Genomic DNA, 23,120 nt, shown 5'->3' with positions numbered 1-23,120 from the left:
AGGGACACCAGAGGTGAGTCTGGGCTGCTCCTGAGGTGCTGACAAGCAAACTCAAGCCCTTTCCCAGAGCAGAGATCAGGCCAGGCTTGGACACAGGTGGTGCCAAGCTACCAAGCCCGAATCACCCAGCCTCTCTCCCCTGAACCCAAGCCCTGCTGCAAGGGCACCTCAGGATGCAGACAAATCATTGGCACTGGCAGTGGGTGCCCCACAGCAGTAAACCATCCTGCCTCCTTCTGTGGTGATGGCAGCTGGTTCCAAGTGCGAATTTACTACCCAAAAAGCATCTGGAGCTGAAGGACCAGCAGGAGGGTAAAAGAATGAGATGTTCTTTCAAGATGATGCAGTGCAATGGCCCATGGAGAGAGAACCGGGACAGACAAATGTTCAGAGAAGCCATTAAAACATCCAGCTGGAAAAAAATACGCAAAGTTGTTTGTGCAAGAATCAAAACCCAGGCACACTCCTAGAAGGTGTTCAGGTCAGTTTTCACATAGCTATGTGCTCATCGTCTCCACAAAAAGGTCATGAATTGGGCAAAAGCACGGGGTAAGTGAAGAGTGGAGTTACCCCATGGCTCACCTAGGACTTGTAGGAGGACACAAAACCACAAGATGGCCAAGAGGTGGTTTAAGACTGGTGTTTTTTTAATGCAGCATTCCATGGGAGAGAAAAGCTTAGGCACTATACAAGACTATTTATTTATTTTTTTTGCATCCAGTATTATCAGTTGGTAATAAACATCACCAAAATGCTGACTTCAGATATGAGTTAGCATTCGGGATTTGCTGTTAAAGGGCTGCTGGGCATCTGCTGCAGTGCGAGTGAGCAGCATAGCAGCAACTGCCCTGCAAGCCAGCCCCAGCACCCTACGGTTACAAACTCCCACGTGCCCACACGTCCCCAGGAGGCCTATGCCAGCCACCTCAGGCAAATTCCTTGCCAAGTCCAGCCTGTGCGTGAGCACCCAGAGGACAACAGCTCCACCACCCAAACAAAGGCAGAGCAGGATTCGGGGGCTGGCAACCAAAGCTGAGCAAATCCCCACAGCGGTGGGTTTTTAACAGCGACCTTTTAACGTGTTGGAAGGACTCACTATGGGGTGTGGAGGATTTACCACCGCTGGCAATTTGGGATCAAGGACAAATTTTCTAAAAGCTAGGCTTTTCTCAAATGTGAGCTAACTGACGTGTGAAGGCCTGTATTTATGCAGGAGATTACATCACGTTAGCTCCATGGTCCCCTCTGACCCTAGATCTATGAATCTATTATGTTTCCAAGACAGTCATAATTGCAACAGCTAACTGCTAAAATTAGAGCGGAGTTAATGATTTAATTTATTTACATATATGATAATGTCTGATATAAATCTCATCATTGTTATTATTATGAACTCACAGTTCTGATCACTCCTCCTCAAACAGACAGCACAAGGACTGAAAGTCTCAAGCAACAGATCAATGAAAATGATTAGAAGCCTGGGAAGATTTCTGTAGGAGGCGGAATTGAAAAGATTAGCACCATTTAGTTCAGAGAGCGGATGAAAAAGAGTGGATGTGAAAAATCAACGCAACAGCAAAAGCTAGGAAGGCACCCCGACTTCGCACATTTTGTGTATGCAGTAAGCCACGCTATGCCTTGCAGTTGGTCCTGTGTGTATTTATGGAATTTCTTCTGTTCACTAAATCAATGAGAAAAAGAAAAAAAAAATCCTTACAGCCAGGCCACTTCCATCCAAAACTCGCATTTACAATTTGAAGAAAGCTGCTGTAGAAAACCTGGCCATGGAAATGCAAGCGAAGGGAATTTATGGGGAGGATCCAGCCAGCATAGATGGCAGGCTGGCTTCACCTAGGATGGGGTGACTGGCTCAGCATTCCTCCTGGCCATGCTGTGGGGCTATGCTTTTATATATCCATTCCCAATAAGAAATCAGAGCTTGTTCAGAGCTTCCCAGTCATTTTGGACTGTTCCTCCTGGTGCTTCCCCAGTACAGAAAGGAACAGGAGGCTTCTCAGCGTGAGTGCTCACTGAGCAACCCAACTCTGGAGTTCCCTAGGGGCAGAAAATCCCTAGGAATCCCTAGGTCAGGTGGCAACCTTGTCCATCCACCCTGCCAGCGGTCACCCATCCTCCTATTGTCCCCCACATGCCAACAGCCACTTCATACTTACCCCGTGTGAGGGATAAGTCAGCCAGCCCCAGTCCCCTGGGATCGTTGACGTGTCTAGCAAGTTCACTGGAAAACACAGGAACAAAACACTGCATTAGAAAGCTTGCACTCCACCCCCTAAAGCAAGGAACCAAACCTCCACAACGTGCCAGTCCTTGCACCCCGATTGTGCCTTGCACACATTGTGAGGCTGAGACACCTTCTCGTTACTGGCAGGGACCTGCTTGGCTGCAGCTCATCAGCAAATGGTGTTCCCAGAGCTGCTGGGCTGGGGCTGTACCTGTACCAGCAGTACGACGAAGTGGTGTGCCCTTTTGGAGAAGAAGGGGCTGCAAACAACAGGTTAAATGGGTTGTAGAGCAGAGAGGAGCTGGAGAAACAAAAGACAAGAATCAGGTTGTCCACCAGGTCCACCCTCGGCCAGTGCCCACACAACTGGGCCATCCTTTCTCATTGTGACACTGCTCCACTGGTGGCTCTGCTGAGCTCTTTCATCTCATTTCCCTCCTGGCAGAACTCGTTTGAAGTTTTTTGCTTCAGCAGCCACTGTAATTGCACACACAGTGCCTGCCTCCGGCACAAAGGGACCCCCCTGCAATCCCGGCTGACACTGCACTGGGGACCACAGGGGAAGGACTGCGTGAGGAGGCCCATCAAAGCCACCCCTTCAAAAGCCCTGCTGCCACCAGGAGCCCAGCGTAACGAGGAGACACGAGGCGAGGGAAATGGTTTCAGCAGGGGAACACTCAAGGATGACTTTGAGCATGTTCAGGAGCTTCCCACTGGGACCCATGTGGTGTCAGCAGGGGGAGGACAGTGGGGCACCACGGCTTGGCTGCATGCATGGGGTGTGCTGCCCCTGAATGCCATCTGCTCTGTCTGCCACCCGTGAGCCCCGTGAACACCCAGGTTCTCCAGTATCAGGCAAAGGAAACTTCATCACTGCCTTGTAACACCCTGAGCCTGCTCCAGCCCCTTCATACACCTGGTCAGACCTGGTCCAGAGGAGGGCCACAAGGATGACCAGAGGGCTGGAGCAACTCTCCTATGAGGAGAGGCTGAGAGAGGTGGAGATGTTCAGCCTGGAGAAGAGAAGGCTCTGGAGAAGCCTTATAGTGGCCTTATACAGGGGGCCTACAGTCCCTGGAGAGGGGCTCTTGCAGTCCCTGGAGAGATCTGGTGATCTCTCTTGGACCAAGAACCCAAACCATTGGAAGGTCCCTTCCAACCCAAACCATTCTCTGGTTCCATGCAGGGTGCTTCCAAGACCCACGACCTTGCTTAGCTCTTGGTGAAGGACACAAGGCCCCAGCTGTGGGCTGCAGACCTAGAGGAGACAGAGGCTCGGGAGCGGGTGTCAGCGAGGTGCCCCAGCCCCTGAAAGTGAGTGCAGCGGGTGCAGACCACAGCTGAGCCTTGCCGTCCCTTCCCCAGCACCAGCTCCACCAGCTCCAGAGCCCACCAGTGCCTCCAGCTTCCCCAGAGCTCCCTGCCCTGCAGCCACCCAGCAAGGCCAGGCCCAGCCTGGGCACCATGTCCCTTCTGGCTGTCCCTCCATCCTCCTGAGGGCATTCGGTGGGGCTGCCAGGCTGTGGCTCAGCTGCACCCCAGGCTCTGGAAGGAATATGGTCTCGGCAGCCTGTTGTGGGGGGACAGGGCACGTCGGGGCAGCAGCTCCAGCCCCAGCTCCGTGTGAAGCGGGCCCCAGCAGCTGGAGGAACGGGTGCCACTTTCATTTACTATTACCAGGCAGGGAAGGAAAGGGGGGAGAAAGAAGCAGGGACGTGAGCTGGCTGTGAAACACCCGGACGTCATGCTCCTGACAGAGCAGATTAGGAGCTTTTGAGGCATTTATTAATGTTAGCAGAACAATTTGAAAGAATTTCCAGGGTTTCTTGTGTGACTTCATTGGCCCAACAGCAGGCCGAGCCCCTCCGCTCGCTGCAAGGCGCTGCTCCAACTGCTAGAGAGGCCCCTTGCCCTCAGCACGGCGTAATTACCTCGGAGATCTCAAATCCATTTTTATTTGTTATTGTTAATCTGAAGATTTTCTGCCTATTTTCCCTGGGTAATTCGCCCAGCGGGAGCCTGGGCCGCGGAGTTTCCCCGCTCGCAGCGCTGGAGCACGGTGCCGGCGACCCTCAGCGGGCTGGCCGCATTTGCAGCCCCGCTCCCCGCCGGGGTCTCTACACCCCCTTTCCCACGCTGTGACACACGGAGGTGGGCACGGCTGAGCCTCGCTGCAGAACGGGATCTCCAGGCAGTGCCAGGAGCCTGCACAAGCAGGAGAGCACACCACCGTGGAGAGATGCTCGCCAGGCTTCTCGGCACGGCGCTGCGTGGGTGCTAGCGAGCCCTGAGGCTCTGGGACAGAGCCACGCAGACCCGGCTTGCCTGCTGTCACTTCTGAAGCTGGTTAGCAGCACCCCGTCCCATAGTGTGGGTCGTTTGGCTGTCACCCAGCCTCACGCACAGGAAGGAGCTGCCTCCTTTCAGGTGCTTTGATGCAAAAACAGCTACACGGGCACGCAGTCCCTGCCATGCTCCTGTGGAGTGGATTACTTGTGCCTCTTTGCAGGAAGAGGGATAAAATAAATATTGCTTTTATTCCTTGGTAAGTGGTTCAGCCAAGTGCACAGGAGTCCTACACATTAAACCCACTGCAGTGGGCATTGCACAAATACAAATGCACTCCCTGTTCTGGAGCTCTTGCATTAAGTTACTGTAAAGCAAACGTATCTGTGCACATGAAGAACCACCTAGCATCACTGTCGCATGCCATGCTCAGATACGGGGAGGTCAATACTCCACTGGTACAAGAGCAAGTGAACTCTTAGACAAGCATGTCGCTGCCACATGCCACAGTTCACACATAATGACAGCAGGAACGCAGCACACTGCTTTTGACACTTGAAGTGTGGTCCCTGCCCAGAGCACCACAGGGAGCTGTGCCATGGTCCTCCTGGTGCTGAGCTCCAGCCCAAACTACAGAGCTTGTGCCAGGGGAATGGCTTGCTCAATTGGCAGAGGCATTCTAGGCAGAGAAGCAAAGCCTTTAGCAGCTCCCCTGGCGGGCTCCTTCCCAAATCCCAACCGGCCATTCAGGGAAAGGCCCCAGACCAAAATAAATGTGTCACTTTTGCCTTCCCATAGGAGCCTGGACAGCACACACTCCGGTTTGCCCCAGGAGGTTGACCTGCTAAAGGGAACCCGCTGCCCTGCAAGCAACAAGAGCCCCAACCAGCACCCAGCAGGTGACGTCCCGGCTTGTGTCGCTTCCCTGCTTGCAGAAGCAGCTCACCCTTGGTGCAGGAGCACAAGCAAGATCACCACAAAGGACTCCTTTCAGACTAGATATTTCTCAGAAAATGTGCTGGTTTGGGAGACCTCTATCCTACAGCTGGGTAATTCTGTTTGATGTTATGGACTGTCTGCACGTATCAGTCTCAAACTGCAAGCTCCATTTTTTTTTCCTGAGCACCATTTTGATTTTCACTATTCTGTGCCTTGGCTTTGACTCGCCGTATTGAGCCAAAACACCAGGAGGTGTCAGGGGGAATTCTCGCACTGATGGAATAGCTGTCAAGCCTGATTGCCCGTTCAAATGGAAGCACCTAAGGAGCAAGCAGGTTGCTTCCCCAGTGCAAACTAGACTCCGGAGCTGAAGCCTTGTGCAGGGGAGCCCTACTTGCTCCTTGGAAAAGTTGTGCCATGTAATGTTGTGTGATTAATGCACATTACAACCCCACACATGCAAATTATGCAGGAGTCAAAGAGTAGATACGTGTATATGTATGTGTATGTGTATATATATTTATTTATACCATCATCTTCATTTACATACATATCTGCATCCATATTTGTATCCATATTCATATCTCCCAAATTCTAACCGCCACTTGAAATGAGCGAGGAAGCCGAGGCAGAGACCAGCACACAGGGAACGTGCATTTTGCCTCGGTTGTTTTGCATCTCTTGCGCTGCTTAAAGAGGGAGCACTCGGAAATCCTTCTCAGCGTTTGGGCTGGTGACCACAGTTCCTGCAGGGACGCATTATGTCCCAGTACACCCAGCAGTCCCAGTGCAAGAGCTGCACTGGGGGAGCTGCTGATGAGCGGAGGCTGAGACCCGCAGCCTGCCTGGGGGTGCGCAGAGGGATCAGGGCACGGGGAGGGGGTGGCACGCTGGGGGCTCAGCCTCCACAGATCAGTGGGGGACCAAAGAGGGCTCTGAGCTCCCTCGCTAATAGTTAACCCGCTCCAGCCCTCACTCTAATTACTCCACCGTCTCCCTCCCAGGCGGCAGGCTTTGTAGCGCAGGCGTGGGGAGGAAGGGTCAGTGGGAGCAGCCCCGTTCCCTTGGGCTTCAGTTCCTCTCCATCACAACTTCAAAGGCCTCCCAAGATTCACAGCAAGGCTCTTCCCCCCTCCCCGCCACAACGCCTTTTGCATCGATAATTAAACTCTTCGCAGCACGGTGAGTTGCTCCTGCTCTCTGCCACCCGACGACCGGTGGGCTCAGCCTGCACAGCCCCACACAGGTCCCCCTGCCCCACACCACCCCATAGCCACAGCCTGCTCAGTGGGGGCACAAGGCAGGAAGGGATAACCTCAGCGGGGAGAATAACCTCAGCGGGGAGAGCCACAGGGCTATGGGAAAGGGGCAGGGAGAGGCTCCCTGGCAGGAGGGGAACAAGAGCCAGCGGCATTCATTTCCCATAATCTCGCGCAGGACTTTGAAGGGGCAGGTGGGGCCAGGACGGGTCAGCTATTTGTATCCCACCAATTAATCCACCAGCCCGCTGAATAGCCAGCTGTGACCTTCCCAAAATTGGGAGGGGAGGGGGCAAAACCGCACGACAAAAAACCGTGCCTTACTTCCTCAGTGCATCGGGGGGAGATGGGACGGGATGCTTCGCTTTCAGGCTCCCCCTTCCCAGCACAGCAGTCACCGGCCGGCACAGGAGGTAGCACCAGGGCAGTGCTTTGTGCCGGACCCAGGTGGGTTTTGTGAAGCAGCCGCTTGTCCACGAGGCTGCATGCACGGAGGGCACAGCAGCGAGGGTGCTCACACCAGGAACCCGCTGGCTCCACTGCCCAGAGAGGAAATTTAGGTAAATTTAAAAGATGTCACCAAATCCATCAAGAACACAGGATTTCCACATTTCTGGAAATGCCAGCAGCAGGCTGAAAAAAAAAAAAAATATATATATATATATATAAAAGAAAAATGTTCAAACTATTGTTACGAAAAAGCAGTGCTGGTTTTGGATGTGCCCTAGTTCTTATCTCAGGATTTCTTGTCAGACCTATGGATTATTGCTGTGAACTTCCTGTATTTAATTTTATATAATTTTTTTACTGCATCAGGAGTGGTAATGCCCATAAGGACTAGCCCAGAGGGTCACCCCTTTTCAATATACCAGGAGCAGGAAATACTTTGATGTAGGAAGAAAGCTTGTTTGTTCAATCAGTGCTAACAAAAAGCCACAGCTCAGGTTTTAAAAATAAAATGATCAACCTGATCCTTCCAGACCCTGCGTGATATCACGTAAAATAATGCACAGTGCAAGCGCATAATCTGTGGTAGGACTGAGATGTCGTGAAATAATATATATATATATATAATAAAAAAGAATTGAAATAAAACACTAAAAATAAAATATTTCCAAGGCTAAAAATCTTGAAATTCAAGGGCAGCTTTTTTTCCCAGAAAAAAAAAAAAAAAAAGAAACATCAAACATCAAAAAACAACAACAACAAAAAAACGTTCTCTCTCAAAAATATAGGTGAGAAAATATAGACATAAAATGATCGCATTTCTTACTCGGTTTGAGACTCCTGATGCTCGTGTGCAGTGGGACACCGGGGCTAATTGGGCACGCTGGCTTAGGCAACCCAAATTAAAGCACCGCCGGCGCTCCGGCAGCAGCGTGCATCCCAGCCTCACGGCACACACCGTGCAGCAGCAGCGTACATGGTGCACAGCCAGAGCCGGGCAGAAATAACCCAGAAATGTTACAAAATGTTAGAAAATGCAGGCTGGTGTGGGGCCCGAGGATGGACTGTAGAGAGGCAGATCCAGCACCGAGCCTCAGCGCAAGGCGGGGGGCACACGTCTGCTTGTGCCTCCCTGCTCCCAGGAGCTGTGCCGGTGGGGAAGAAGCTGCTGCAGGCCTGAGGGGCGGCTGGACTTGTAATTCAGGGCAGAAGACTGAGGAGGAGGTGGAAAGGCTCTGGGGATGGGGGTGAGAAAGGTCAGGGAGGCAAAGGACTCCATGGAAACACCCGACATGAGCGAGGGGAAGGAGCGGGACTGTGGCATGGCTGGGAGTGGGCAGGCGCTGGGAGAGCGGCTGCGGCTCGAGGGTCCCCGCAGCATCCTCTGCAGACAGCCCGGGGATGGCTCTGCAAGCCCCAAGTCCCCAAATCTGGACTTAGCCATGGGATTCCTGCGAGCCACCTCCACCGCAGTGTCCCCAGCTCAGTGCACGGCGGAGAGCACGGCCCTCGGCCAGCAGAAGGAAGCCTGCACCCTGCTAAATCAATCCGTCCAGCCCCATTGGGCACCCCACCGCCCGGTAAAGCAAAAGGCCTTGCCCTATAGTCACACCTATAGAGCTCTCCCCCCCAAAAAAAAAACACAATGGCCTCTAAAGACAGCATCTTGAATCTCGGCCTGACCGGCGTCCCCAAATCCAGGAGCTAGAAGGTCACGGATCTGCACTGGCTTTTCACCAGGCTGCAGTCTGAGATAGCAGCTCAGGGACAGGCTGCACATCTCAAACCACCAGTAATAAAGTGTCGTGAGCACCTTTAAAAATTATACAAAAATTATACACCTTTTCAGCCTGCTGTAGTCAAAATCTATGTGATGCTCACGGAAACGGGAGCTTTTCCAGAGGGGTTTGTGTCGCTGGATCCTTTGAGGTCCCCACATCAGTCCTGACTTGCCCTTCTCTTCTCTCACCTATGCTGGCTAGGACAAAACAGCTCCTTGTCCCAGAGCAGCTCAGCACTCTGTCTGTACACCACAAGCCATCTCCTGCCTGTTTGGGATTTTGCACTGTCCCCATTTCTTACCCCAAACGGGGACTCCCGCAGTGTCACGCAGCCGCTTCCCGCGCTGCCCAGTGACCGACCTTACACACAGCCTGCTCTCCCCTTTCGGCAGGAAGGCTGGGCTTTTGAAACTGGGCAATTTCAATCTGGAAGTCACAGAATAGCGGAAGGGCTGTGGGGTTTGATTTTCAGCCCTGTGGGGGTCTGTGTTACACCCCCTCTGACAGACAGAGCCACATTGAAAGTCAGATCAGGTTTCTCGGGGTCTTGTCCAGTCAAGCATTCAAAGTCTCCTGGATGGAGATTTTTGGCCACAGCCTCTCTAGAACCCTGCTCCAGCACTTTGAAAAAATAATAATAATAATAAAATAATAAGTAAATGGGAATGCCCTCGGTCAAGTGGACTTGGCCCTGCACACTCAGCCCGAGTCCATCAGCAGAACAAATCCTGCAGCATCCTGAAGCAGACACCCTGCTCGTCCCGCTGACTCCTACATCCCAGCAGTCCTGACAAAGACTTGAGGTTTATCTTCCCTGGAGGATTCACAAAGAAAATGTGAATTTTTTTTGCAAACGTGCTCACTTACCTGAATTACTTGAACAGTTTTCAGATGGCAGTATTTCAGGCTGTCAGATGCTTTTCTCTGATTTCTCTGAGGAAATTTACTTCCACATTCCTTGGCTACCCTAAACCACGCTTAGCTGTTTGTAAACTGATGAGTTTATTTAAGCAAGTTAACTTCTTTAATGTCAATTACTTTGTTCTTTTAAAAATACCTTTCTAAATTTAACCATTTTCCAGGACAAAAATATAAACACTAAAAATGTTTGAGCAGACGGTCTGTCTGTTTCATGCCACCCGTCATGAAATGTTGTGAGAGTCTAAAATTTGTAGAGGAAAATTTCCTCATGCAACAGATCCCACATCTGAGGAAAGACATCAGTATCAGGCTTCATTATAGAGGTGAATTTATCACCGGACTCGAAATTTGTGGTTGCCTCTGTCCAGCAATCACTGCCTGTGCAGCACAAGGTGGACGCTATTAAGACTCCCAGTATTTAAAATGTGAGAATCCAGATTTGCAGCAGAGAATACAGGCAAAACCCTAATGCTGGAGGAAAAACCTCTGAGAGAGGAACTTGCAGAGCCTGATCTCCTTGGCTTGCTGCAATGAGGGATGCGAGGGACCCTGGTCACACCGTGTGCTTTCAAGGAGAAAGCACGGGCTGCAAGGGGCTTTTTAATCTCACAGAAAAATCCTAACAAGAATAAATGGCTCAAAGGTGAAGCCAGACCAATTTGTATTAGGGAAAAAAGGGGCCCAGTTTTTTAACACGGAGGCTGATAAGCCATTGGAACAAATTACTAAGGGTGGCGATGGTTCTGCCTTCGCTGATGCCTTTAGATAAATGTCAGATACTTTCCTGGGCCAAACACAATTCATTAGGCTTTATTGGTGTGACTGTACCTGGTCCAGAAAGGATTATGCCCTTTAGGTGGTAATTTATGACCTCAAGTACCACACATCTTTGTAAGCAGTACATGGGATTTTTGTGTGTTTGTGTTTTGAAGGAAACACACCTGCGTGATCCCACCGCTCACTTTTGAACAACGAGGGCTGAAGGGGTTAATTTTTTCTCGGGGTCAGAAGAGCAGTTTTGAGCACTGGTCATGCTAACAGCCCGGGTTAGGAGCACGAACTATCAAAAACTGTCAGGGTATGAATAGAGTTATCATATGAATGGATTTGCTCTGGAGATAAAGGGAGTGCTGAAAGCTGCCAGCGAGGCGAGCGGAGGCGAGCAGGGACAAGTGAAACACAGAAACCAACCAAACAAAGAGCAGAGGTGTCGGGATGTCGGGATAAAACCAGGAGCCCTGTGTGCCCAGCACACACCAGTCCCAGCAGGTCTCCCTCTTCCCTGACTGAGGGGCTCTGGGCATTCGTTTGTTGTTTTGTTTTTTGTTTTTTTTTCCTTTTAGGTAAAATCTCATTTTCTAATATTTTTTCAGTAATCAAAAATAAAATAAATAAAATAAAATAAGACATGAAATGAAATGAAATAAAATAAAATAAAATAAAATAAAATAAAATAAAATAAAATAAAATAAAATAAAATAAAATAAAATAAAATAAAATAAAATAGAACAAAACAAAAATTAAACAAAACCAAAACAAAAATAAAACAAAACAGAAAGTTCCTTTGTCCCTCTAAGTAATCAATCAGCTTTTCTGCTGTACTTACATTTGGATTCATCAGATCTATTTCCGCCTTCACCAAAATGGGTTCCCATTTATTTTCACTGTAAATAAACCCCTAGGAATTCAGGAAACAAGTATTCAAGGATGGGAAAAAAAGAAGCTCACAAAGTAGGCTCATTCTGTGTGCATTGCATTATTTTCCTGAAAATTTAGGGATTTGCTTTCCGGAATTTTTGTAAGCTATTATTGTGAGAAGAACATAAATGAAGGTGAGACCAGAAACATATTCCCCACGAGCCCACCTACGGTCATGCGAGTATTTGCTTCACACCAGTGTTTTGTGAGCAAACAAAAAATCACACACCCCAAAATGTCATTATTTCTAAACAGAACTGAAATCAACTCCCCAATTCAAACCGGTGCTTCTCCACAGCCTCCATCACTGAAAGTTCCTGTACCAAAACCCTTTTGTTTGCTCTCACCACGGAGGAAGTCTTTCCACCACTGCAAAAAGCCATTTCCTCTGCCTTTCCGAGCGGTGCTGAGCCCACAGCCCCAACTCCGGCACTGCTGCTGCTGGGCTAGCAAAGGAGCATTGAATAAATACGCGGATGAGTTTTACCTCTTTTTCTGTTTGAGCAGAGGGGCAATTAATGAGATTACAATCGAGAGATTAGCAGGGGAGATTGGCACCAGCCCCGCTCTGTGCTGCGCGCCAGCCCCTGCGTCGGCAGCGAGGGAAGGCGCTGGGTTTTCCCGAGGACCCCGATGCTCTCGCGCATCCCATCCCTGCTGTGGGGAGGAACAAAAACACCCCAGCACCGGCCCCGTGGCCTGGTGAAAAGACGGACATCCCCGTGTCGGTGTCTCGGCACCTTCCCCTGCGCATCTCCCACCGTTGCCCCAGACTTTGCAGCAGCGAGGTGTCTGTCCCCTCTCACCTGCTCCACCACCACTGGTAAGGCTCTCAGTTAAGCATGGCCTCTTTGGCTATTTTCACAAATCCCAAATCCCACATTCTTCTTCTTCTTTTTTTTCTTTCTTTCTTTTTTTTTTTTTTTTTTTCCCTAATTGTCCCCTTTTTTTTCTTTCCCTGCCCAAAGGCCACATTTCTGGTACCTCAGCCATTTCAGAGGCGATGCTATTCCTTCCCTTTCCTCCCCGCCTAGCCCTTTCCCCTTGCTTCTCATCTGCCCCAGCCCTTCCTGCATGCTCCAAAAATCCAGGAGCGATGCCTGCAGGTCCCCCCGCCGGGTGCTGCAGCATCTCCTCTGCAGTGCCTGCACCAGCTGAGAGGCAAAGGAGAGCCGAGCCGAGCTGAGCTGAGCCAGGCCGAGCCAGGCACAGCAGCTTGGAGCAGACCCCAGCCCAGCAGCAGGATGCGAAATGCCATTTTCCAGCAGAAAATACCCTCTTGTCACACGCGTGCCGAGCCCAAAATGCGGTAAATTCTGCTAATTTGATTTTGTTTCAATACAGCAAAGATATTTCACATTTTATTATTTAACTTCAGGAAGTCACATAAAATATCCGCATGAATATTTGTGCTGTGCAACTCAGTGTATATACTGCCAATATTTTAGTCTATCACACTATTGCCATAATATTGAAAATAACTTTTTTTTTTTTTATCTCTATGCTCCAATGCAATTTAATAATTTTAAACACTTTTTTTTTTTTTTCAATGCTCCCAATGAAAATATTCCATATCCTGCGGATTTTCCCCTCTCTAGGAAATATCTGCGGTTTGTCTTTCAATGCATTTTGCAATGGCTGCCACACCGAAATGTGGGCATTTCCCACAGAATGGCGATCCCCTTTTACCACCAGCTCCCATTTCCAGGGTACCCGCTGAAAAAAAAAAAAAAAGGACAAATATAAACTCAAAACATTTTGGAAAAAAAAAATAATAATTTTTCAGGAAAGAGAAGGGCATTGGGAACTCTTGGAAGGGAAAGAAAATCAAGGCAGTTTCTTCAAGTTAGCGCACATCTCAACGTACCAATTGCCACCCAACATGGGCACGCGGATCACAGCACATGCCGGCCTTCCCTTTGCTTTGTAGCTGTAAAATTTTGCACCCTGCAGATTGTACACAAGCACGGGGTGTGCTGGGGTGCACAGGAGGAAGCAGCCCCTGCCTTCCGTGGCTGTGGCCAGCATTGCAGCCAACACATTTGTGCCCAGGGCAGCACAATGTGCTGCAGAGCCGGGCGGCGAAGCCTTGGGCTGGGCAGCCTCGGGGCCGTGCTGTGACCTCCCTGCGTCCCCATTGCCAGCCCCGTGTTAGGCCAGCAGTGGCCTTGGTGCTGGTGCCTTTGTCCACCCGTCCGCGGGGTGCTGGGGATCCCAAGGCCACGTCCCCGGCTTTTCTCTGCCCGTATAGCTGAGCCCAGCGGATGCCAAACTGCACCACGCCGCCACGGGGCTGCAGAGGGTCGGGTATCCTTGGGGCGGTGAAGGGAACACCACTGGCTTTCTGCTGGGCCCCACACCTTGTCCTGACACCGCTGCAGCCCAGAGCCATCCTGCTGCATCTTCCACACCGCCTGGCTCAGCCCATGCACCACTCATCCCCCTTCCTCTTCCCATGGCTAGAGACTAGCTTTCCTTTCCAAATGTCTTGAGGAAAGCCCAGGTCTTTTGCAGCCAGGGGTGCACAGACAGCAGCCCGGGGCCCAGCTGCCCCTGTAAAACCCACACCAGCAGCCAGTGATCTCCCTTATAGGCAGGAGGGGCTGTCTGTGTGTGTTACAGGAGGCACTGTCCACTCTCAGAGCACAGCTGCAGGCCGAGCTGAACCACACAGCCCCAGTGCAGGCCTGCGCTCTGCTATTCTGCATCTCTGGGCTTTGCCCCTTTTTTGGGGCAGGCACAGGGACAGGAGCAAGAGCAAAGCAAGCCAGAACAGCCCAGGAGGTTGTACCCAGACACCAGAAGGATGCTGGCAACTTGTTCTTCTCCTCTGCATACCTGCCTCCTGCATCCTACAGAGAGCCGAATTTCCAGCTCCCCTCTCTGCTCCTTTCACCACCCAAGGAAGGAGGAAAGCAAGAAGCCATTGGCCTCTCATATTGTGCCCATGCCCGGGGCTGGCCGAGCTCAGGCTGGCCGCTGCTCCCCTCGGAGCACTGCAGCTCCCCGTGCCAGTGCCAGGAGGCTGAGGGAGTGCAGGATCCAGCCTGGCAGGAGCGTCCTGCACCACCATCAGCCCTGGGCCGGGGTAACAGGGCAGCTGCTGTGGTGTGGAATAGGAGCTCAGGGGGCCAGGGGGATCTTCTCCTACCCCCACAAAGCTATGCCCAGCAATGAGAGCCCGATGCAGACTGCACAAGGGCAGGAAAAGAGCGGGAGTGCCAGGACGTGGGCAGCTCGCAGAAAAGGGGGTTGGCACCAGCAGGTAGCTAGAAACCATCAGTACAGGTAAGGAAGGCAAGATGGGTGGGAGGGGAGGAAGGAATGCGCATGGGGAGATGGCAGCAGGAGCAGAGCCCAGCCGGGTGCCACAAAGGGCACGAGGCAGCCCGTGGGCCTCGGCGTGCCGGGAGGGCCGCAGGGAGCAGGAGGGACACCGCGGGTAGGGACGCCGGCACTGGGGCTCGCTGCGGAGGGCTGCGCCGTGCTGGCCGTGGCTCTCAGGCGTAGCAGGAGGGAGGAAGGATGCTGCTGCCGGTGCCAAGGACACGCTCGAGAGTGGGAACAGCAGATCTCCGGGTGATGAAGATCAGCAGCCCCGGGAAGCAGTCACACCGCTGCCAGCACGGAAGGAGACAAGCGAAGGGCTGACAGACCATGGGAGCGGCACTGCCAAAGCTGAGGGGGCCTGAGCCGCAGGAGCAGGGCTGAGCAACCAGCATGGGCTGGCCCCGAGCACGGCCGGGAGCTGGGTGCGGGCCTGTCAGTGCTGACACAGACGCTGGGAGAGGATCCTTGCCTCCCTGCTTCCCACTTCAGAAGTTTACAGCCCTTTCCCTCAGGACAGTTCGCCACCCGAGTGCCCTCCTGGCTTCTGCACCCTCTGTACCGCCCTGCCGTGCCCACCCGCTCATGGTGCCGCAGCTGCACCGCCAGCACGTACGCCCGAGCTGCCTCCATGGAGGTGACCATGGCTGAGCTGGCTCCTGTGGCCTGGTCCCCTCCACAGCCACCCCCGCGCGTTGCAGCAGAGCCCTTCCAGGGGAGGACAGGCAGAGCGGGCAGGTGCTGCTGCAGAGATCGAGTCCTCTTGCCCAGGCTTCGAAGTTTAGCCTCTGTGCAAAAGCTCTGGGATTAGCAAACTCGGGCAGGCAGGAGCCCGGAGCTCGGCTCCCCTGAGATCAGGGAGAACTAAGCCCAGCAAAGTGAGCTTCTCCTGCCCGCAAGCCCCTGACGACACATCCGAACACCCCAACCCTATCGCTCCTCGGTGTCCCTCCCAACGCCGCCCCGTCACGCCAAGGCCACCCCACTCCCTACCTTCGCTGGTGGTGGCAGACAGGCAGGCAGCCAAGGCGATGATGATGGAGAGCGAGGACGTCAGATCCCCCTGCGCCCATGCCATGGTCTGGCGGGGCAACCGGCTGCGGGATGGGGCAGCTGGGGTTGTCCTGGCACCTTTTTGCGAGCGAGAGCCCGGAGCTACAGCACACGGCGGCTCATGCACAGGCACTTTGCGCACATTGCTCGCATCCACACAGGCGAGCGGCTCGGCGGGGAGGGCGCAGCCTGCCTGTCACTGCTCGCAAGCCAATGGGGTGGGTGGGCTCTGCAGCGAGCCCCCCTTCCTGCTCCACACGCACACGCTGTACCCAGCCGGAGCATCCCAAATGCAGGCTCCGTTCGCCGGCCATCCTCTTTTCCTCCCTCCCTCGTCACGCTGTGCTTGCTGCTGAGCAGCCCCTGCGCTGCTCCTGCTCCCCGTCCCTCTTTTCTGCTCCTGTCCTGCTGCTGTCAGAGCCGAACCGCCAGCCTGCACCGTGGCCCAGCGCTGCTGCTGCTCCCTGTCCTGGCCCAGCCTGCAGGATGGTGGCTCCAGCCTCCTCTCCCAGGCCGTGGGGACAGAGAGGAGAAGCTCTGAGGTTTCTCCCCTCCCGGCCGGTAAAATGGGATGCATGTGCTCGGTTATAGTCACACGTGGAGGGAGACGGGGTTGCCCTTCAGTCCTGGTGCACCCAGCAGATGAGACCCCCTGGCAAGTGTTCCTCTCACATTTTTGGGCCAGGGAGACGGGCAGAATCCCTGCCTCAGTGCCTTTCAGGACACATTGTCCTGGGCCAGGGACCCCTGCTCATCTGTGGGAGAAGGGGACGGCACAGCCAGGGCTGACAGCACCCAGCCTGATTATAGCTAATTACCCACATGAGACAGGGTCATCCTCTTCAAAAGCAGATCCTGGGGGGACACAGAACCCCACAATTCCCTCACCAAGGTGGGCAAGACCAGGCTGTGGGTGAGGGGGCCCTGCATGTGGGTCTGGGCCACCTCAAGCACTGAGCATCCTCCCTGCCACCCTGCAGAAGAAGCCTCTGCCTCCTTCCCATTTGGAGATGCCAAGACAGGTGAGTACCCTGCCCAGCATTTAACACTCAGCATCTGTCGACAGCATGAATGCTTCCCCTCCTGAGTGCTGACCAACACCTGCCCACGATTACCATGGGTGCTGACCCCCACCTATGGCACCTGAGGTGTGCTCGTGGCTGGGTAGACCAAAGTGTGATGGCAGCTCAGGAAAAGGCATGTGAGGAAAGATGGATTTCCCCCTCTCTCAAGTGTCAGCCCAGGTCTGACCTATCTCTTGAACAAAATCTCCCCCCACCCATGTCTCCAGACTTACTTAAGGGCTTCAGGGAGGACTCGGTGTGGTCACAAGCCCTCCACCTACCCATCTTCTTCCCCCTGGGCCAAACTCATCCCACCCTGGAGCCCAGCGTGGTCCCTGCAGATGCAGGTGGGGCACCCCACAATGACAGAGCCCAGGGCTGCCAGCAGCCTCCTATGTGCTGGAGCGAGAGGAGCTCCCTGCAGGGCTGTACCTGCCCAGCTCACAGCAGGGTTGCAACAATTCCCCATTCAGTCACTCAGGATCGTGCCTGCAGGGTTTGTCTGCAGCACTCATCACCAGGACCTGGGAACGGCCTGGGGCATGAGGTCCCTCCAGCTTTTTTTTTTGCACCGGCTGCCTGGGAAGCTGTCCGTCTGCAGACAGCACTGGAGAGATCCTGTCATCAGCGGGATCGCAACACGGCTCAGGGCCCTGACGCAGGGCCGTGGGGAGGACACAGTGGCCCTGTGGCAGGCAGACAGCGACATCTCACACCACCCACACCGCCACCATCTCAGTCCCAACCTCTGGAATTAACCTCTGGGGAGGCAGAAGCCAGCTTTGGCCTTGCAGAGCTGTGTGGTATCCACTCCCAGTGTGATGTCTTAAAACAGGGACCCTGTGGACCTTCAGCACAACCCAGACACGACAACCCACAGCACAGGCTCTCCAGCCCCTGGTGCCATCCCAGCCCAGACACATGGGCCATCCAGGTCTTGTGGGGGTGCCCACGGCTACTAGGCATTGCCCTCCACCTCTTCCCATTGCTTTTCACCTTCTGTGACCCAGGATCCCCAACAAGCTGCTGTGGCTGGGCCCCATAACAGCACGAAGGGGCTTTGCAGGAGGCTGGTGTGTGTGTGTGCTTGGGTGCAGCAGGGTGCTGAGCCCTGGCAGGGGGCTGTACTCGTCGCAGTGTGTCCTGAGTGCCACAGCACGTGTATGTTTTGTGAATGGGAATGCATGCACACTGAGACTGGATGGCTGTGGAGGTAGGGGCAGGCATCCCATTTCCACTGGGCTCTTGGATTTGCCTTCAGGATGTGCTACCTGCACCTAATTAGCGCGTGTGCCTGGAGGCTGGGCACTGTCAGGAGCTGATGCAGAATGCAAAGGTGTGCAAAAAGCCCGTGGTGCTCCTAACTGGAAACACAGCTCCTTTCCACACAAGGTAAAGAAAGAGCTCAATGTGCAGCCATGGGCATCGTCACAAGGCAGCCCAGGAGCCCCAAACACCCTAGGAACCAGGCATGCTGAAGGCATCATGCCAGGAGCCCTGCCCACATCCTTTCCCCTTGCTCCCGCTCACTGCTCCCTGGTTCTGAGCAGGACAGGGTTAGGGTTTAGTGTTAGGATTAGGTTTAGGGTTTAGGGTTGGGTTTAGGGTTAGCGTTAGGGTTTAGGGTTAGGGGTTAGGGTTAGGGCACGGCTGCAGCCCCCAGATGCCTCCCCCATCTCACTGCATGCTGCCACCTCACTGCTCCCCGGGGAGTCCCTTGTCATCGCCACATCCCTCGGACCTCACACCTGGCTGTCACGCTGCAGGGAGGATATTTACAGATGCTGCGGGGAGAGAAAAGCACAGCTCAAACAGAGGATCACCAAAAGAGGGAGCCGAGCCCAGCGATGCCCCTTTTACCACCACCCGTCTTAGGGTGAGCCCCCCCTCGAGGGCTTCCCCGTTAATCTCTCCGTTCGCACCTGGGTGGTTATTGCCCGTTTCTGCCGGCTTTTCACCCGATGTTGGCCCGTCCCAGCCCCGTGTCCCTGCCAGGGGAAGCCGGGTTCCCGCTGTTCGCCCCCCCGAAGCCCCATTTTGGGGCCGGTGTCGGAGCCGTCGGGGGAACAGCACCACCTTCAGGACCGGGCCGCCCTCGTCGGGCCGCCGGCAGAGCCAGGACAGCCCCCAGCCCCCGGGAGGGGGATGCTCGGGGTGGGATGCTCGCCCCCATATCCCCGGGACGCCTGTCTGTCCGTCTGTCCTATCTACCGCAGCAATACCCCTGCAATGCCAGCATCCCAGCGACAAGTTCCCGTGCTGTTATCAGGGCTGGGACAGCTTCCCTGGTGGTGAAGCTGAGCACCACAGGGACCGTGTCTCACTCCTTTTGGGGCAGCCTACACCTTTTCCTACCCGGTGCCCTGTTTTTGTTTTTTTTTTCCCTTCCTGGTGGCATCCTAACCTGCAGGTCGCTTCTTCTGCAAGGTGCCCGTGCTGGGGAGCAGGCAGAGTGGCACCAAGCCACCTCTGTCACCTCTGCCACCTCTGGGTTTCTCCCCTGCTGCTGCTGTGGAGTGGCCACAGTGCCAGGAGTGAGCTGAATTTGGGATTTCTCACGAGGTGCCTGCCCGCTGCTGCCATGCTCGGAGCTGTCACGGGGCACGACTGTGGGAGGCCCTTGGCCAGCTGAGCAAATCGGCACCCGATTAATTAAGGTCAGGGCTGGGCAGGCCTGGCTCGCCTTTCTTCCTTGCCATGCTGTGTGTTAATATCCTTTATATTAGAAAAAAAAAATAAAAAATAAATTCTTATCATAATTTTTCCTCATTGAAGGGGATGGTTTGGAATTGGAATTGAGACAAACACAAGCCAGGAGCACTGGCTGCAGAAGGGGAGAGTTTAAGAAAGGCCTTTTGGTAATATCCATCGTTCTCTTATCAGTGAGGATATTAAACGTATTGAAATGCTAAGCAGCTCTTTAATGGCTGTCTCTGATTTTCATTAAACAAGCAAGGGATGAGCAGGAGAGAAGGGGATGCAGTTACTGTTCTCTCTCTAAGAAATTCTGATTGCTGGATATTAATGGCATTAATGCTCTTTTATCCCAGAGCACTGGTGTTCTGCTTGCCTTTTTGCCTATTTTCTCTCTTGCCGGAGTAGAACAAAGTCCCTGCTCCCTAAGGTGGGTGCACAGTTGCTACGAAGCTGTTAGGGACTGGGGCTGTATACATTAGCAAAGCAAAAGCCTTCCAGGGACCATTTTTTGGTACCAACATTTCCAAGCCTTGCCATGCCCACGCTGCCCAAACAGATACACGTGCTCGTGCCTTGATGGGGCAGCCTGGTGCTTAAGTCTGTAAGACCTGGTCTGCCCCAGTCACTTCCAGGCATGCAGAAAATATGAATCTGTGCCCTGTCTGAAGGCATGGCTAGGGAACATCTCTGCCCCCTCCTAAATCCTCTTTCTGCACCCAAATATACCTCATTGCTCTTAATATCCCCCCTTTGCTTTGCAGTTTTTAGCATGTGCCTCCTTTCTGCATGGTCATAGAAGCTTTGCTGTTATAACCACCTCTCCAGGAGCCGGGGCTCGAAAGCAGCCAAAAATATCACAGGGATGTTGGTGGCACTGTGAGAGTCAGCAACCACAGCAGAAAGCTGTACCAAGCAGGGGAGCAGCAGCTGAAGCGTCTACTCTCTATCCAGTGCACATACATTTGGAAAATGAAGGGATGCAGGGACAGCCCCTGTGCTCTCTCGGGAAAAGATGCTACAAACAAACAAAAATTAACTGGAGCTAATAAAACAAGGGCTGCAAAAACACCAAGCAGCACTGCGTGTATTTTAATCCCAGCCTCCAGGGTGCAGTGGCTCTGATAATGACAAAGGGAAAGGCTTTGTGGGATAAGCAGGTGGTTTGAAACATGTAGACTTTGGGTAAATGCCCCAGACCCCTGCATCTTCCTGCTCTGGGGCACCCCTTGCATTTCCTGAAGTCAGCTCGTGCTTCTTTCCTCCCAGGCATTTGCACAACTTTTTCTCCTTTCCTCTCTGTCCTTGGTTTTTCCTCTCTTGTGCATGGCTTGTTCTCACCTGTCCCTGGGGCTTCGTCCCAGACAGATGAACCATCTCATTTCTGCCAGATGGTGGTGGCACCTCAGTCCCCATCCCCTGCCACCCATTGCTGCCTCCTCTGTTTGCACAGGAGGTCACTGCTTTGCTCTCTGATATCTGCCTCATCTTTTCTCTGTCTGCACCATCAGGCTTCTCCAGTAGCAACTACCCAAGTGCTGTTTACAGCATCCAAAAACAAAACAAAACAAAACAAAACGACACAAAAAAAATTAGTTGTGCTATGGGACACAAATCCCCCAGAACATCAAGAGGGGACACTTCCATGGTTATTTCTCCTCGAGGCTTCCCAACAATGGAGACAAGATGGAAAACAAAGCAGAACAACCCAAACCAGCCACCTCCAGGGTCCTGCAGCCTCCCTTGGAAGCGTGTTGCACACTGTGTTACCACCCTCCAGCATCCCCAGCTTCTGCTGTCCCAAGCAGATGATCTCTGCTTGGCCCCTAACCGCTGCTGCCAATGGTACAGCCATGAGATGGGCAGGAAAGACCTCCAGCCCCACCTCAGGAATCCTTTGCACCGCAGACAAAATGCACTGAGAGCTGCCTAAACTGTCGGCTTTATTGCAAGCACTTTGTTTCTGCTAGAAGCGGAAATCTCAAAGAGGCTTAATTATAGAGCTGGGCAGACACAGGCGTAATCCCTTTGAAAGCCTACAATGAGACACTCTCCAAAATTAATTTTGAAACTGCAAAATAACCAAACAAAGCTCCACTTGAAATTGGGTGAGTGGTCAGGGAACAGTAGTGAGAGAAGTGGGAATACCCACAGCACATCAGAGCTCAGCCAGCTCTGTTCCCCTGTGGAGATGGGCGCCGGGCAGGGGTGAGACAACAGCACAACTGCTCCTTGCTGCTTTCCCAGGGTGTGCTTTTGGGGGGTTCAGCCCTGTCTCTGTTTTTATCACCTTAGGAAATCTGGGAGGGAACCACCAATACGCAAAGGCAAGGCTGGAAATGGAGGAGGACAGTGCCAAGCTAAGATCTTCTCCTCCAGGTTGGGTTGCACACCCTGGGGTCCCCAGATGCAGTTTTAGCTTTAGTGCTTGCTCTTTCTGATGGTGAAGTTCAGTTATTTCGGGGACCATGCCACAAGCTGGGCTTCTACATACACAATTTGGAGCCTGTCCCCTGCCCAGGGGCTGTGTTCCTTCATCTGGGGTGTTGAATGTAGGACTATTTAAGAAGGACTGGAGCTACACACCCTGCTCTGGCTATAATATAAAGTCATAAATAACTTGGTTACCTTGGGTAACCTTGTAAAACTGCAGCCCAATTTCTTCAAACATTCACCTCTCCACCTTATTTCACTGAGATTTAACTCCCTGTGGAGCGTGGGGGGTCAGTGAAAAGCCCTTCATTAGTTCAAGGGTCAGCAGAAGATGAACAAACAAATTGGAATTTTGTAAAGAGATTATATCTAATTAATACCGTCGCAGGAGCTAATTAACAGATTCACTCGGAAATTGTCAGGAATATAATCTATGTTTCAAGGGTAGGTGGCAAGGGGTCAGGGAGAACACGCTTTATGTTTCACAGGGAGGAAAGGGCTCGGAGACAGGAATCAGAGGTAGGTAAAACCCAGAGCCGGGGCAGCGCTGTCACCGCAGCTGAGAAGCCAGGTCTGCAGGAGTCCCATGGCTCAGGGTCAGCAGGAGGCTGTCTGCTCTTCCCAAAAGTTGATGCAAATACTTCCAAGCTGCAGAGAGGAGTGAGGAGCTGTTTAACAAAGCCTCTGCGCTTTGGCAAAGCGTGGCATACAGCATCACGGGGCAGCTCCACCTGCCAGCCCATCTCCTCTTTACAGCTAACACGGCTGCTGTACCTCACAGCCCAGGGTGCGAGTTTTGCCCCTGGTGAGTCCTCGATGGCTTGCCCAAAATGTGCCGCGTTTTGTGAAGGTTGTGGCATCAGCAGGCAGGTGAGGAGCGAGAGGTCACGGTGCCAGATGCTGGCATCACTTCCCCCCATGCCCCATTTTCAGATATTGTGAGATTTACCCAGTCCCTAGCACAGATGACATTTAT

General features: G+C 53.0%; 1 protein-coding gene across 1 annotated transcript in view; it reads right to left on the bottom strand.

The window, feature by feature from the left end:
* EPHA8 (EPH receptor A8) overlaps positions 1 to 2,231 on the bottom strand; it is a gene marked incomplete at its 3' end in the record, with an annotated part of 31,662 nt that extends 29,431 nt beyond the window's left edge. The window contains exon 1 of the mRNA XM_082776812.1: positions 2,175 to 2,231. The remainder of the gene's footprint in view (positions 1 to 2,174) is intronic.
* Positions 2,232 to 23,120: the final 20,889 nt, after the last annotated feature.

Source organism: Aythya marila, assembly GCF_965140915.1.
Source record: "Aythya marila genome assembly, chromosome: 21".
In the NCBI taxonomy this organism is placed as follows: Eukaryota; Metazoa; Chordata; class Aves; order Anseriformes; family Anatidae; genus Aythya; species Aythya marila.
The sequence above is the reverse complement of the archived record's forward strand: the minus strand, read 5'-3'. Positions and strand labels throughout refer to the sequence as shown.